The following is a 15,672-nucleotide window of genomic DNA, read 5'->3' as shown; positions in this document are numbered from 1 at the left end:
GGGATGTTTGTTACTGTTGCATGACCCGGCTTGAGCTGGCTGATACACTCTGCTTTCCCAGATACGCTAGAGGCAAGCGGTTTGTGAATGGGGAGAAGGCTGAGTGGGGTAGGCGGGTTTATGTGTTTACACGTGTCATGTGCCCTCCTGGGTAGAGCCAGGCCCCTGGGTTCTCATCCTGAATTGGTCACCCCCTTGCTGTGTAATGTTAGGCAAGTCCTCCGTCCTCAGTGTCTGGCATCTGCAGCAAGGATTTTTCCCAATATAAAATTCTGTGAGCTTGGTGATGGTTCTCAGCTTGCCCCTGCACCGTGGACACACGCAGAGCGCGAATATAAGGACGTAAGCTCCCAGACACCAGCGTCCCTGATTCAGCAGCTCCTCGCATGTGACAGTATGGGACAGACAAGCACTTAATGGGTTTTGACCTGAAAGTGATAATGGCTTAATAATAAACGGATGGTCTTACCCCAAGAATGCTTTTCCTCATTGACTGATGTGTTTGCTTAGAGCTCAGAACTGCTTTAATAGGCTGTAAAAAGCTATAAAAATGTAAAGTATCATCCACATCAACACAAGAAGAATTTCTCATGCTGACATTTCTGTTTTCACTATGGGGATTTATGTCAGCCTGTGTTTGGCGGGGGAAGAGGAACGTTAAGACAGGAGGCCGTGGAATTGGGCGGGGTTCTCATCTGCAAGCAGCCGAAGCAGATTCTGGCTGATTACAGAGAAGGAGCTCGCTGAAGGATTTGGGGAGATCCCAGAGTTGTCAGTAGGTGGGAGCCAACACTGAGGTATTGCTCCGTTCTAGGAAGAGTGCCTCAACTCCCCGCAAAGAACAGACCTGATGGGAAAACAGCCACTACTGCAGTCCCTGCACAGGGACACTCCCACTGCACAGAGATGCCCCCACTGCACAGGGATGCCCTCATTGAACAGGGATGCCCCCACTGCACAGAGATGCCCCCACTGCACAGGGACACCCCCACTGCACAGAGATGCCCCCACTGCACAGGGACACCCCCACTGCGCAGAGATGCCCCCGCTGCACAGGGATGCTTCCACTGCACAGGGATGCCCTCATTGAACAGGGATGCTCCCACTGCACAGGGAGGCTCCCACAGCACAGGGATGCTCTAGTCGCCCTGGGCTGAACCCACAGCTGCCACCAGGACTGATAGCAATCCTGTTCCGAGTACTTGTAGCCACTGCAGCCTCCCCCACCCCCGACACTGCACGTCGCCCTGCTGCCCTTTCCACTGTAATATATTCCCGGACTGGTTCCTCCCTAAGCTCGTACATCACAGTGGTGGAGCCTAAGTCATCGTCTGGGCCTTGGTTGCAAAGGCGGCCGAGTAAACCCGTTGTCTGGCCACCTTGTGCAGAAAGATTAGGAAGAGTGAGAACCCAGTATAGCAGGGGTGTGTGAAAGGTGCACGGGGCCAGAAGGCACAACCAATGTCCCACCCTGAGGTCAAATAGGGCATCAAGAGCGGGACCTGCTCGGTTGCAAGTCAAAAGGATTTCAACAGTTAGGACCAAAGGACCCCAGAAACCATGGTGACCCTCATGGAAGGTCCACAGGGGTCGTCACAGTCCGCAGTGAGGGCTAACAACCAGACACATTTGCTCTGAAACGCGGGCAGCACGGCTAGGAGGGTGGATGGAGGGTCCTCACTGCTGCAGGGGAGCCTCCTGGCCTCCACCGCTCTCAGGGGCCCGGCCTTGAACGAGAGGAGCGGGACGCGATCTAGATAATCTAGATCCCTTTAGGCTCCGTCCAGCCGCCGTGCCCACATTCAGCAGGGAAATTCTGGTTTCGAGGTTTTAATAAGGTTCAAAGCGGAGCAAGTCTTGGCTCCAGCGGCTGGCAGGGAGAGTTAATTTGCGAGAAAACAAATGTGAAGCCTAAGACGTTGGACCAAAGGATCTTTATTTCCTCCTTCCTTCAAGCTCTCCAACCCCCAGTGCTTATTAATGTGGAATTTGCTGCTTGGGGGGGGAGCCAAATCTCCAACTTCATAAACATTTGTAAGAGCAAATTTAATAAAGCCGGGAATAATGCCATTCAGATGTAATTCCTTCGTTTCGCATTATTATTCTTTGTCTTCTATTGCAAGGCATTTGAAATGCAAGGAGTTATTGTTATAGCAACAAAAGGAAATGAGTGACTGGTGCCTTGCTGATTAGACGCACTTGGGGAAAAACAGAAAAAAGAACCAAACAGGGACCTGCCCGGGTTTTGCTGTTCCTTTCTGTTTCTCTTTCCTTTGACCGTGCATGGCGGAACACACCTGCATTGTTTCCCCTCTAATCATTCTGTATTATTGCTTTATTGTACATATTTTATTACCACTAAGCTATAGTTGTGGGATTTGTATGAGGTTTACACAAACACAAATGCGAGGAGGGTGGCATTCCCCCTCCAAGTCTTGATACCATGAAATTATGGGGCCAGCCGCACACCAGCTGGAGGATGTTTTCTCTGACTTCTGCCCAAAGTTGCTTTTTAAAACAGAAAACCCCTCTTTCGTGGGGGACCAATCTTGCATTCATACTAAAAAAAAAAGACGTTTGCCTCCCAAAAAGGAAAAGAGAAACGTGGCACCAAGCACTAGATCAACCCGATCCCGTGTGTGAGTCGCTAATATGAATCAAATCCTTGGGGCACCTGGGTGGCTCAGTCGTTCGGCATCTGCCTTTGGCTCAGGTCATGATCCTGGGGTCCTGGGATCGAGCCCTACATTAGGAAGCCTGCTTCTCCCTCTCCCACTCTCCCTGCCTGTGTTCCCTCTCTCGCTGTGTCTCTCTCTGTCAAATAAATAAATAAAATCTTTTAAAAAATAAATAAATTGATGTCATTGTCATGTTTTGAGAGCAAGTACTTGGTGTTGAAATGGGCCCATTCCTGCTCCGTCCAGAGGCTCAGACACACACTTGTGTGAGAAGTTAGCCCCGCATCCCTTCCTCGCTACCTGGAACCCTCTGGGAACAAGGAGGGGATGGAATAATAATTTGCAGGTGCACTATGTTAGTTGAACAGGCTGGCTGCTGAGGAGGTTACAAATTCTTTGCACACGAAAAGGCAGCTACTTGGGTAATGATGTCCCTGGGCAGGCCGGGGAGCAAGAGCGACTGAGTCCGGGGACCCAGACAGACCGGGTGCTGTCACTCACTGCCGACAAGATCCTGAGGCCCGGAGAAGGGCGGCGGTGACACAGGAAAGGAGTTTATGCCAGCGAGGCCGACGCCGGGAAGACAGCGCCCTGACATCTCAAACACTGTCCCCAGAGAGCTGGAAAGACATCCGGGTTTACGGAGGGAAAAGGCGGGACAAAGATCGGTGGGAACGTGCAGGTGGGCGGTACAGGTCAGGCCGGTCATTGTCACGGGCTCAGTCCCCTGGGGGACTTGCCGGCTCAGGGTGGGCCCCGTTGCTTGAGAGGGTAGTTTTGGTTCCCATCAGGGACGCTTTGCCTGCAGGGTCTTTTGTGGGAGTTAAGAGATGCGCTGGAAAGAACTTAGTCGAGGTCCAGGCAGAGGTCAGCATGGAGGCCGTGGGAATCCTCTTTCAACGCTAGAAGGAAACTGGAGTCATTCTTTCATCCACATTGATTGGGGCAGGCAGTGAGCAAACAGCGTTTAGAGCTGGGCACTGGTCCTGTCTACACTAATCCATATTCATTTCCTTCATGGTTATCATTAGCAAAACTGGCATGAAGCTGACTGTCTTGACTTTGGGGAGGTTAAGGTCTTGGTCTAACTCCTTTCCCATTCCTGGAATGGTGATGTGTCTTAGACTCAGCCAATCGGAGGCCTTCCCTGGGTCTGTCTTTCTTTCTTTCTTTCTTTTTTCCTGCTAGAATTGTCAGGAGAGAAATTCTGCAATTTGGTTAAATGAAATAAGGATGTGTTATCAGAGGATGCTTTGGGTTGTAAGAATCAGAAAACTCTAAACTAGCTTAAACAATGAGAGAATTGGGGCACCTGGGTGGCTCAGTGGGTTAAAGCCTCTGCCTTCAGCTCAGGTCATGATCCCAGGGTCCTGGGATCGAACTCTGCATCGGGCTCTCTGCTCAGCAAGGAGCCTGCTTCCACCTCTCTTTCTGCCTGCCTCTCTGCCTACTTGTGATCTCTGCCTGTCAAATAAATAAATAAATAAATAAAATCTTAAAAAAAAAAAAACACAAAACAAAACAATGAGAGAATTTATTGGAGCATCAAACCAGAATGTCCAGAGGTTCTGACAGGCTTCAGGACAGGTTTGATCCAGAGGCTCATCACTGTTACCAAGGATCCAGTTCCTTGCCATCTCTGTTCAGATCTCTTTGCCTGTATCTCTTTGTGGTCACAGGATGGCCCAGTGTCTCTAGCGCACTGATGTGCCTCATCTAGGTTGGGGGAGAGAAAAGGAAAAAGCAGGATTTCTTTTCCACCAACTATTCCAGTTGGACTGGCCTGAACTGCTCGCTGTGGCATGAAGAAGGCCTGTGTTGACTGAGCTTAGACCCGGTTACTTCGAGAACCTCATAAGCATCACTGGTTAAGGAGTAATATTGTACCGACTGACGCCTGCACTCACATATCCTGCTGGAGGTGGGGAGAGGTCAGTACGCCTGATTGATTATCTTGGCTGCTGTTGGAGGCTCCTGGGCACTACAGAGCCCATCGCACCTGAGACAACAGCAGCTGTGCAACCTGCCATGCAAAGCAGCCTGGGATTGTGGAGCTGCTTGTCCCTCCCCGCCTCTCCTCCCCCCAGAAGGGAAGTGGGGAGAGGAGGAAGGGGAGCACTGGAGCTGGGGAGAGGGAAGGATCCTCTGGCTGCTGTATTGAGGCCAAAGAGGCCAGGGCAGAGCAGGGAGGGCCCCGTGGGAGGAGGCTGTCGCAGGAGCTACCTGAGAGGAGCTGGTGGGGCTTGATCTCTTTGGGCCAGCGTAGGGGAGAAAAGTGGGGGCACCAGTTTAGAAGAAAAAGTCATCTGGGCTTGCTGGTCTCATATGAGGGACCACATATGGGACATGAGAGCTAGAGAGGAGCCAAGAATGACCCTAAGGGTTTGGACGGCGCCCCTGGAGAATGAGACAAGAAGCCGGGGCGAGGAGCTGGCGCTGGCCACTCAGGCCGCCCCCCCCCCCATGGAGATGTCAGGTGGGCGGTTAGAGGCAGGACTCTGGTCAGGAGATAGAAGTTAGGGATCATCCAGGTATAGACAATATCAAAAGCAGGGCGCTGGGTGAGATCAGAGGGAGGGTAGGTGAAAAGGGGGTTCAGACTCGGCCCTGGGGCATACTGCGGGTCAGAACAGTAACAGCTCCCGGAGACAGAAATGCACTCCTTGGCCCCCAGTGACCCTTTAGAGGCCCAAGTCTTGGTCACCTCTTCCAGGAAGTCTTCCGTGCTCCTCAGAATGGGTCAGGGCCGTCTCCGGGATTGCCCGGCTGCTCTCTCTGGGGAGTTCTGAGCTCAACAGCGGTCCGCACCGCAGTCCCGGGAAGGCAGCTCCTGGCCCAGAGGCCTCTTCGGGAGATTTTTATTGAATGCTTCTTCTCGGTTCCTCGTAGACGTCCCTGCTCCGCACCTCACTTTGCCTGTCCCTAAAATGGGGACGTGGATCCTCAAGGAAAGCGGAGCCCCAGGGTGGGGGCTGTGCCAAGCCGGGCCTTGAACGAGGCAAGACCCGGGGGCGCCTCGGGAGCTAAGGGATGGGGGTTCGGAGCTCGAGCCCGGCCCCGCAGGCTGGCTCCCCTGCGCCCCGCGGCCCGGCCCCGCCCAGCCCCGCGCGACCCGGGGAGTCCCGCTCCCGAGGAGCAGCGCCGCGCGGGCAGGGGCGGGGCGAGGGGCGGGCCCGGCGTGGGGGCCACTTCCGGGGCGGGGCCAGGTGAGTCGCGGCGCCGCCGAGCCCAGCTGAGGAGCCCGCGCGGCCGTGGCGGGTAAGGCCTGGCGTCCGCGGGCGGGAGCCCGCCTGTGCCTCGCGTGGGGACGCCACGTGGTTCCGAGGGTGTGAGCCGGCGGGCGCCCTGGGTCACCGCTCAGGGGGGCGCGGCGACACGTGACGTGGCATAGGGACAAGGCGAACCCAGGGGCCCCTCCAAGCCGAGTCCCTTGCCCTCCCCCCCTTGCACCCACTCCCCTCCTTGCTCCCTGCCCCGCCTCCCTGGCTCACCGTGCACCTCCTCCCCCCTGCGCCCTTTCTCTCCTCTCCCTCACCCCTCCCCTCCCTGCTCTGGGCCTGAGCCCTCCCTTTCTCCCCCTCCTTCATCCGCTCCTTGCTCAGGGTCTTCTCCCCGCCTCTCCTCCCCCTCCTTACCCTGCACCCCCCTTCCCTGCTCCAGGCCTTCTTCCCTCCCCTCCCTGCCTCTCCTCTTTCTTGCTGCCTGCAGACCCTCTCTTTTTGCCCTACACCTCTCCCTTCCTCCTCTCCTCCCCTCCTCCCACTTGCTCAGCTCCTCCCTGGCCTTCTCTGGGGGCCTTCCCCTCCTCCCCCTTCTCCCCTCCTCTCCTCCCCCTTCCTGCCCTGCACCCCTCCCTGCACTCCTCCCCTTTCTCACCCCTGACCGCTTCCCCTCCACTTCTCTCCCTCATTGTCCTCTTTTGGTCTGGCTGGGCTGTCTCAGTCTAGACTTTCCCTGCCCTCCCCCACCATTTTCCTCCCCTAATTCATGGCCTCCTATCTGGCTGGGCTGCACACTGTACAGGCCCTTCGGCCCCTCTTACCCCAAACCAGGGAGGTGGGACTCATCTTTCCATTTCATAGATGAGAAAACTGAGGCTGAGCAGGTGCTAGGCTGATTCAGACCCAAGGCTCTGGCTGGGTCAGCGCCTGGGATGGAAGGCCAGGAGTTAGTGGGCCAGAAACTTAGATCGCATGGCTTGCCAGTCTCCAGAATCAGTTGGAGGAGAGGCTCTGGCCCCTTTCACCGTTCTCAAGCCCTAGCATGGGGTCACTGACCTCAGCACTGGCTTGGAGGGTGTGTGTTTGCAGGGGGGCTCCCCAGATCCCTGGAGAAGGGCCTGTGGAGCACAGGGGAGGAATTCCTGAGGGGTGGGGACATGGCCTTGGCCATCTGGTAGCCACAGACTTGGAGGTTTTGTGTCTTCTGGGCGTCTGTGAAATGCAGTGTTAACATTTGTCCAGGTGAGAACTCAAAATTTAAATTAAGGCTCAACAGTGAACATCCTTTGGTTGGTCTCTGTTGGCAATTTGGGGACCTTGTTTGTGGGTTTCTGCTTTAATACAGGGACTAACCATTCCTTAACCTAACACTGTGGGCAGGGGGCGGTGAACAGGGACACAGGGTACGTTGGCCTGAACCCAGCTCCTGTGGACAGCCATCTCCACACTCCTTGCCCACAGGGGACCCAGAGCGAAGCCAGGGGCTAGTGGGAGGTCAAAGAGGGCATCCTGGAGGAGGCAGCCATTGAACTGGAAGATGGATGGGAGGTTGGCAAGGAAGGTATGCATGTTGAGGTCACCCAGAGGCCGGGGGATTGTTCACCTGTGAGGTGGGGTGGAAATGCCTGCGGAGGACTGGATAGGCGGAGCCGGTAGGAATTTCCTTGGATGGCGCCACTGAGTCCTTGAAATGTGACCTCAGTGAGATGTTTGAAGGTCTGGAAACTTACTTGAGTAGACACCCTGTGGACGCGTGGCATCTCCCCAACAAGCTGGGTCCGTCATGGGCACGCCGTGCATGGTGGCTTCGATTAAAGAGGGGACAGCAAGAGCTCGGACCACCCTGGAGGTGCCTGGGTGCTTATCTTCACCACCTCCAAGAATCCATCCCATTCTTTGATCTTAACCCTCTTTCGGGGATGGGGAAACTGAGGCACAGAGGCAGCAGGAGGGGGAAGGAGCCGCAAGAGGGAGCAGAGCTAGTTTTTTTGTTTGTTTTTTTAAAGATTTCATTTATTTATTTATTTGACAGACAGAGATCACAAGTAGGCAGAGAGAGAGGAGGGAAAGCAGGCTCCCTGCTGAGCAGAGAGCCCGCTGTGGGGCTCCATCCCAGGATCCTGGGATCATGACCTGAGCTGAAGGCAGAGGCTTTAACCCACTGAGCCACCCAGGCGCCCGCCAGTTTTTAAGCAGGGTCACTTTCTCCCTCAGGGTCTCAGCCTCCTAACCTGTGAAATGGCCCCGTTGGCCATCCTTCCCCAGAACAGTCACGATCACCATCACTAAGGGCCTTCAAGCCCTCATAGAAGGCTTGATCACCCCACCGTTCGCTCACAGCCGCTTCCGAGGCAGGACTGTAACTGTTCCCTTTTACAGATGAGGAAAGGGAGGGAGGGAGGCCCAGGTGACTTTCCGAAGTCCCAGGGCCAGTGGGCAGAGAGCTGGCCTCATGCCCACAGTGTCGCTGCAGCGTCCACACCTCCCCGCTGGGCCATGGCACCTCCGGGGGCACTGAGGTCCACCTTCTCGGTGGAGCCGTTTGAAGCCTGCCTGGGACTGCCCGCCCGCCAGAGCTCTACGAAGTTAGTCTCGGGATAGAAGAAGACTCTTCTCCATTTCAGATAAATTATTAAACTTCTCTAATCCTTGGATTGAAATGGATGCCCAGGGAAGATGTACCGTGTGTATCCAGGGGGCTCCCCGAGCCTCCTGGGGCACATGTGAGGGGAGCCCTTCTGGGCCCGGCACCGGGGGTGAGGATGGCCTCGAAGATGCCCGTGGGAGCTCTTGCCGGTGACACGCTGCTCCTGAGTCCCGCCCAGCCGTCTTGGCGGAGGCTCCTGGAACTTCTGGCAGCCCGCTCTGGGTGCTGTCCAGGTTTCTGGGTCCTCGGAGGGGAGAAGACCTGGCTGAGTCTCTGTCCCTGTTTTCTGACCTCTTTCAAATGGGCCACATCAACAGCCGGTTGTCCCGAGGCTCAGAGGGGACAGTGTGGGCACTCAGTAGGGTGAGGATGGGGTTGAACTTAGCAGTGACTCCGGAGACCCCTCCTCGACTCCCCTGGCCCCCGGCTGTGTGACCTGGACCTGCTAGCCAGTGTTGCTGGCCACGCTCTGTGCCTCGGTTTCCCCATCTGTAAGACACAGACAATGTTATTACCTACTCATCGGATTCCTGGGAGGATCAAGTGAGTCAATACACACTGAGCCCCTAATACAAGGTGGGCACCTTTATAAGTGTGTTTCTCAACATCGGTTCTCTCCGTGGACCCCGGGAGAGTGTGAAGAGTGGACTTGGGTGCGACACATTCCTTCCCTTGCGGAGGGCAGCCGTTCCTCCTTCACTGGCCCTGGACAGGTGAGCAGTTCATTTTCGGTTGAGCCGGTGACTGTCCATCAGAAGGAACTAGTTTGGCAGCTCAGGCGTCCAGCAGCTCCTGAGGAGCTGTCCCCTCCCTCCCCCTCCCCCCACGGTGGGCGGTGGGCAGGCTGGGCGGGCACATTGGTTATCCGCTGGACCGCCCTGGTGGCTGAAGCCAGGAAGGATCTGGAACCGGCGGGGCTGTGGGTGGGGCTTCTGCAAAGTGCCTTTTCTTCAAGGCTTGTTCTGTGCTAAGTTCTCGGTGCCTCTGAGCCCCCTGCAGCTCCCAGGTTTGGGAGCTGGGAGCAAGAGAGGGACCACCGTTGGTTCTGTGCTGTTCAAACACCTTGCAGGTTTTTTTTACTCATTTGTGTTTTCTTATGTGTGGGGAAGTTCAGACATTTGGAAATAAGCAGGACGTCCCAGCATCGGGCACTGTCATACTACGGCTGAGCCTGACCTAGGCTCCCCCGACCCCGGCCCCGCGCCTGCTTCCCCCCAGACCTCCAGCTCGCTCCCTGCCACCTGCTCACCCGTCTTCCTTTCCTGCTCCTGTAAAGCAGCCCCCAGACTCCGTAAATATCACAGTGTGAATCCTGTTTTCTTACCATGACCGCAATACCATTGCTGCGCTTGAAGCAATGAACACGGGGGTGCCTGGCTGGCTCGGTCAGTGGAACATACGACTCTTGATCTTGAGGTTGTGAGTTCAAGCCCCACGGTGGGTGTAGAGACTCCTTAAAATGCTAAAAGAACAACAATATAATTCTGTAATATGCAGTGGTCTGAATTTGGATTCCCATTTGCTACAAAGAGCACTTTTTTTCTATTTATTTTTTAAAAGCTTCATGAGTGATTTTTTTTTTAAAAAGATATTACTTATTTATTTGACAGACAGAGATCACAAGTAGGCAGAGAGGCAGGCAGAGAGAGGAGGAAGCAGTCTCTCTGCAAAGCAGAGAGCCCGATGTGGGGCTCGATCCCAGAACCCTGGGATCATGACTCGAGCTGAAGGCAGAGGCTTTAACCCACTGAGCCACCCAGGCGCCCCAAGGATTTTATTTTTTTAAGTTTTATTTATTTAGAGAGTGAGAGAGCGCAGGGTGAGGTGGAGGGGCAGAGACGGGGGGAGAAAGAGGGTCTCAGGCTGACTCCCTGCTGAGCACAGAGCCTGAAGTGGGGCTCGGTCTCCCAACCCTGGGATCATGACCTGAGTTGAAATCAAGAGTTGGCCCTTAAATTGAGTCACGTGACCAGGAGCCCCTTTCAAGATTTTATTTTTAAATAGTCTCTGTACCCAACATGGGGCTTGAACTTACCACCTCTAGACGAAGAGTTGCTTGTTCTACCAACCATGCCAGCCAGGCAACCCTCCCCCCCACCGCCCCCTGATTGAATCATTGAATTGAACTTGAGCCAGCGGTAATAATAGAAACCATATATGGATCCCGTACTCCCTGCAGGAGCCGTAGGTTCCGGGTAGCCAAGACAGCATGTGCAAAGGCCCTGGGGCAGGAACAGGTTGAAGCATTTGAGAGGCAACCTCAGATGGACTTGAGGCCCGTGTGGCTGGAGCAGAGAGAGTGGGGTTGCGTGGCCCAGGTATGAAGAGCCAGGCTTTCAGGTGTTTGTGGGGTTTGAATTTTATTCCAAGAACTACAGGCAGGTGTTGGTGCTCAGAGGGTATGGATTGGGTAGTTGGAAGACTAGCACTAGGGGAGAGTGGTCTGGGCCAGAGCTATGGGTCTGAGGGTGGAGAGCATGGGGCTGAGCATCCCATAGGAGAGGAGAGGTCCCAAGTTTCCTCCGCCTTGATGGGTCTGAGTTGTGTGATGGAGTCTCTGGCAGCCCCAGCTGTGTCCTCTCCAGGGACAGAGCAGCCTGGATGGTGGGCAGTGGAGTGAGTGAGGCCAGTAGGGGAGTGACCTTGAACTACTGGTAAGACCCCACTAGGGAGGCCTTGAATGCTATGTTCAGGCTTGAATGTTGTGTGCCTCTTGTCTGTTCTCGTGTTCAACAGATACTCCCAGTCCTGGGGATGGTAAATGTTGGGCCTCCGGGGTGAGTCAGACACCGCCCGGCTGTCAGTGAACTTATGGGGATGGGTCAAGGACACACAGACACATGGTGCAGTCTGAGGAGGGCTGTGACGGAGCTGGGGTTGCCAGAGCTCAGAGGAAGCCCCTCTCCCCGCCTTGGGAAGGTGGGCTTGGGTGGGTGGGGCAACCAGGGCATCAGGAGGCTTCTGATTATAATGAAGAGAAAAGCCATTTCTGAACTGGGTAATATATTGGCTTATGTAGCTGAGGTGGTCTGGTGACAGTGTGGAGATCAGATATGGCTTGATCAGGGTTTGGCAGTTCCCTGCCTTTTTTATGAACCTCTGGATCTTCGGTGGGGAGCAAGTTGGCTGTAGCCATTTCAGGTCTCATCTTCGTACATGGCTATTTGGAGAGAGACTTCTCCAGTGGTTCTCCCAAGATCTTTCCCAGAAGCATCTGGAAGACTTTTCCTGGGGCCTCACAGGCCTGAATGCACCCACTCCTGTGGCCCCAGAAATTGCCATGTGCTGACTGGCTCAGGCTTGGCTTCCTCAACAAACCTTTGGGAAGAGAGATAGGATTACGCTTAGGTAATCAGGCCGCCTGGGAGGGCTGTGCAGGCGGTGATGTGTACACCTGAGTGAGCGCCTGGGAACCCCAGGCAGGGCACCGGGATTGCGGGGAGAGAGCAGCCCTGTCTGGCCAGCTGGCTGTGGGAGGAGCTGAGCCTTGTCTACAAGAGCCACAGGAGGGTCGGGCGGCCCCAACAATGGGACAGGCTCCTTCGCCCTTTGGGAGTACCAGGCCTCTGGCGAGGTCATGCAGCGGAAGGCAGCCTGTTCGGATCCTGCTGCTGGAGTCTCAGCCGGGAATCTCGGACAGCTTCTAGCGGCTTCTGGTCCTGCTGCCTGGACACACGGTCTGCATGGGCCTTCTTGCCAGCGTCAGGGACTCAGTGCTGTCTGCGAGGAAGAGTGGGTCGTGGGGGGTCAGATTTAATGAATGTGGGGCAGAGCTGAAACAAAACTGTAAAAATTACTCTTTTGGGAGGGGAGAGGGTGCCCCAGTGCGTGCACAGCAGGGGAGGGGCAGGAGAGAGGGGCTTCCATCTCAGGACCCTACGATCATGACCCAAGCCGAAATCCAGAGTCGACACTTGAACAACCGAGCCACCCAGGTGCCCCTAAAAATTACTTTTTATGGGGTCCCTCTAGAGACCCTGGAATCCCAGCTCAGTGGTGAACCCTCCCCCTTCTCTTCCCCCTCCCCATTCCCTTTCCCCTCCCCTCCCCCCAGCCAGGAGCAAGGGCTCCAGCCCCTCACACGTGGACGCTGCCTCCCCTTCCCCTTGGGTGTGCCAGCCCCTCTCCCTGGGCCTTGGTGCCTGCGAAATACGGGGTTAGGGGCCCTCCCCCCTTCCGGATCCCTGTAGCAGAGCCCTGTTCTGAGACACAAGCCGAGCCCTTCCTCTGTACACCCTGCACACAACTCAAATTCAACTTAGTGCTAATTTGCCCAAGGTAAGTAGGTGTTAATTTGTAGCTACTGCATTAAGAGAATTGCTGTGAGGGCCTGTTTGTGAAATGTGCAAATGCATTTTTACAGCAACAAACCATTTTGCTATGAATAATAAACAGACGAGTCCGGCGATTTGAAATCTCTTTCGCATCACGTCCGCGTTGCAGCACGCCTGCCCTGGTCCACGACTCCAGTCAGGGCTGGCCCCCCTTCCCCACTGCCCAAACCCCTCCGTGCGGTGGGGGCTCCTCAGGCCTGGCTCACAGCTCAGGGGGAGAGGGCTCGGCTCGGAGAGCCCCCGGAGGGAGTTGCTGTGGGGCCTGAGGACTGGGGTGGAGGGGGACAGAGCTTGTGCCTCAAAGCCACCGGCCAGGACAGAGTGTGACTGTGGTTCTGCGCGGCGCTGGGTTCTAGGGCTCCCATGTGCACAGGTTGGGGCAGCATCTCAGCCCCCAGGACACTGATCCGGTGAGGGAGGCCCGTGGTGGCGTTAATCTAAGGATCCAGAAGGAGGGGCGCGCTCGCACGCAGTACATTTATGGCCGAGGGGATGGGGCACTAACTGTGCGAGAAGTTGCAAAGGCAGCATCCTGCAGACACAGGTGGTGAGGATGACGAGGGCGGGCAGGACAGATTTGGTCTCCGTGCCAGGGAGAGCGCCCTAGAACCCGGGCACCCTTCTGAGTGATGGGAGTGTCTTTCCTTATTCATAAAGGGTCCCTTTTGACCTTCCCGAAACTAATGAGGTGACTCAGTCTGGGCCCCTAGAGAGGGGACCCCCTCCCCACTCCTGGTTAGAGACTTAGAACTTTCAGCCCCATCCCTCAAGCTCCAGGGAGGGGGCCTGGGGCTGGAGCCTGAGTTCCATCCCCCTTGGTGGTGATGAAGTCACCTGCTGAACCGGAGCGGAGCTCCGAGACCTTGAGGCTAAGAGAGCTTCTGGGCAGGTGAGCCGCAGCGCACCTCCGGGTGCTGGGAGGGCGTGCACCCGGGGAGAGCACAGAGGCTCCATGCGTAAGACCCACGCCCCATTCGTTGCCCCGTGCATCGCTTCTGTTTGCCGGTTCCTGAGTCATATCCTTTCCCACAGGCCAGTGATCCTAAGTCAGGTGCCTTCCTGAGTTCCTGAGTCTCCTGCTGAGTCACTGAACCTGTATGGCGGCTGTGGGAGCCCCCGAATTTGTAGCCCCATCAGATCGACGTACACCTTAGCCTGGATACCTGGGCCTTGGGACTGGTGTCTGAAATGGGGCGGTCACTCATGGGACTGAGCCCTTAACCAGTGGGGTCTGTGCTGACCCCGGGTCGATTGTGTCAGAATAAGATTGAACTGTGGGACTCCCAGTTGGTGTCGGAGAATCAGAGAAGTGCTGTTGGAAAAACTTCGTTGCTGGAAGAAAATACCACACAGGGGCAGAAAGAACTTCGAGGCTCAGGGAAGAGTCTGTGTAAGGGCGCTGGGGGAGGTAGGAGCAGCATGGGGTTTGGGGGAGCCTCCCATGCCTGGTTTCTGTGGCCGCTGCCACCTGAGAAAGGACACCCAGGGTGAGGGGGTGTGGGCGGAGTCGCAGCCCGACTTGAAGCCCCAGGCTGGGGGCCCTCTCCTCCTGGAGCCTGAGCCTGCTGTCTTGTTAGGAAGGCAGGCATGGCTAGAAGTGCCTTTCCTCAACCAGTGTCCCTTTCTTGCAAGGCTCAGGGTGCCCGGAGCAAAGTCACATTAAAAAATAACTTTCATCAGTGGGTTAAGCCGCTGCCTTCGGTTCAGGTCATGATCTCAGGGTCCTGGGATCGAGTCCCGCATCGGGCTCTCTGCTCAGCGGGGAGCCTGCTTCCCTCTCTCTCTGCCTGCCTCTTTATCTACTTGTGATCTCTCTCTGTCAAATAAATAATCTTTAAAAAAAAAAAAATAACTTCCAGGAAAGGGATAAAGCTGTGACTGTCATACGGATATAAACTTGAACACATGTTGAAGACTTTATTAAACTCACAAGGGAAGCAGGCAGATGCTGTCACTGGTTGAAAGGAGCGTCTGGAGTACAGAGGCATTTACAGATCGGGAATATGGAAATGAAAGTGAAAAGGGGGGGAATTGGGGGCGTTTCAGGGGAGGAGAAGGAGCAGGAAGAGAGGGGAGTCACGGAATTCCATTGGACAGGATGGAATTTGCATGTCTGCAGACTAGAAATCGTTTTGTCTTGCTCTTGCTGTCAGTGGTTTGCAGAGTTATAAAGGTTCCCCCCAAAGGTTGGAGTCAGCCCAGTAGGGCGTCTCTGTTCTAGACAACGTATGCTTTTCCGTCAAGGCACAGGTTTGTTCCCACACCTACGAGAAGGGACCTGTGGGGACTGGTCGTCAACACCGGGAAATCCTTGATAGCGTGAGATTGAAGTAATAGTTTAAGACCCTTGGTGAGCCAGGGGGGGTCCCACCGCAGAGACCAGCCTGGGAGTCACAGGTGCGTCCTGGTGCAACCCAGGCCGACACCTTGAAGAACTTCCTGGAAGGAATTCTGGTAAGACAGAATTAACTGGTTGGCACAAGGGGTGGGGTAGGGGAAGGTGCCCATGTTTACTCTCCTCTTTGCATTTAAAAGAATATGTTTGACATTTCCCACCGTATTTGGAGTCATTCTGGCTCCAGGCAGGGATCAGGAAACTTGGCTTTAAGATCCGGCTCTCCACTGACTTGCTGTGTGGCTTGGGCCAGTCCCTTACCGTCTCTGGGCCTCTGTTTCCCTGCTGTACAGTGACGGTTGATGCACAGTACGTTCACTGCGGTCCTCCCTGGGATCACTGTTTTGTGACTCTGATAATCCTTGGGAAGGAGGAATCTGAGTACGTGAGAGATTTG

General features: G+C 55.3%; 1 protein-coding gene across 1 annotated transcript in view; it reads left to right on the top strand.

Moving 5' to 3' along the window:
* The first annotated feature begins 5,879 nt into the window (after nt 1-5,879).
* ARHGAP8 (Rho GTPase activating protein 8) overlaps nt 5,880-15,672 on the top strand; it is a 69,595-nt gene continuing 59,802 nt past the window's right edge. Inside the window, exon 1 of the mRNA XM_046011199.1 lies at nt 5,880-5,936. The gene's annotated coding sequence lies outside the window, so the exon portion shown is untranslated. The remainder of the gene's footprint in view (nt 5,937-15,672) is intronic.

This window comes from Meles meles, chromosome 7 (assembly GCF_922984935.1).
Source record: "Meles meles chromosome 7, mMelMel3.1 paternal haplotype, whole genome shotgun sequence".
NCBI lineage: Eukaryota > Metazoa > Chordata > Mammalia > Carnivora > Mustelidae > Meles > Meles meles.
The sequence above is the reverse complement of the archived record's forward strand: the minus strand, read 5'-3'. Positions and strand labels throughout refer to the sequence as shown.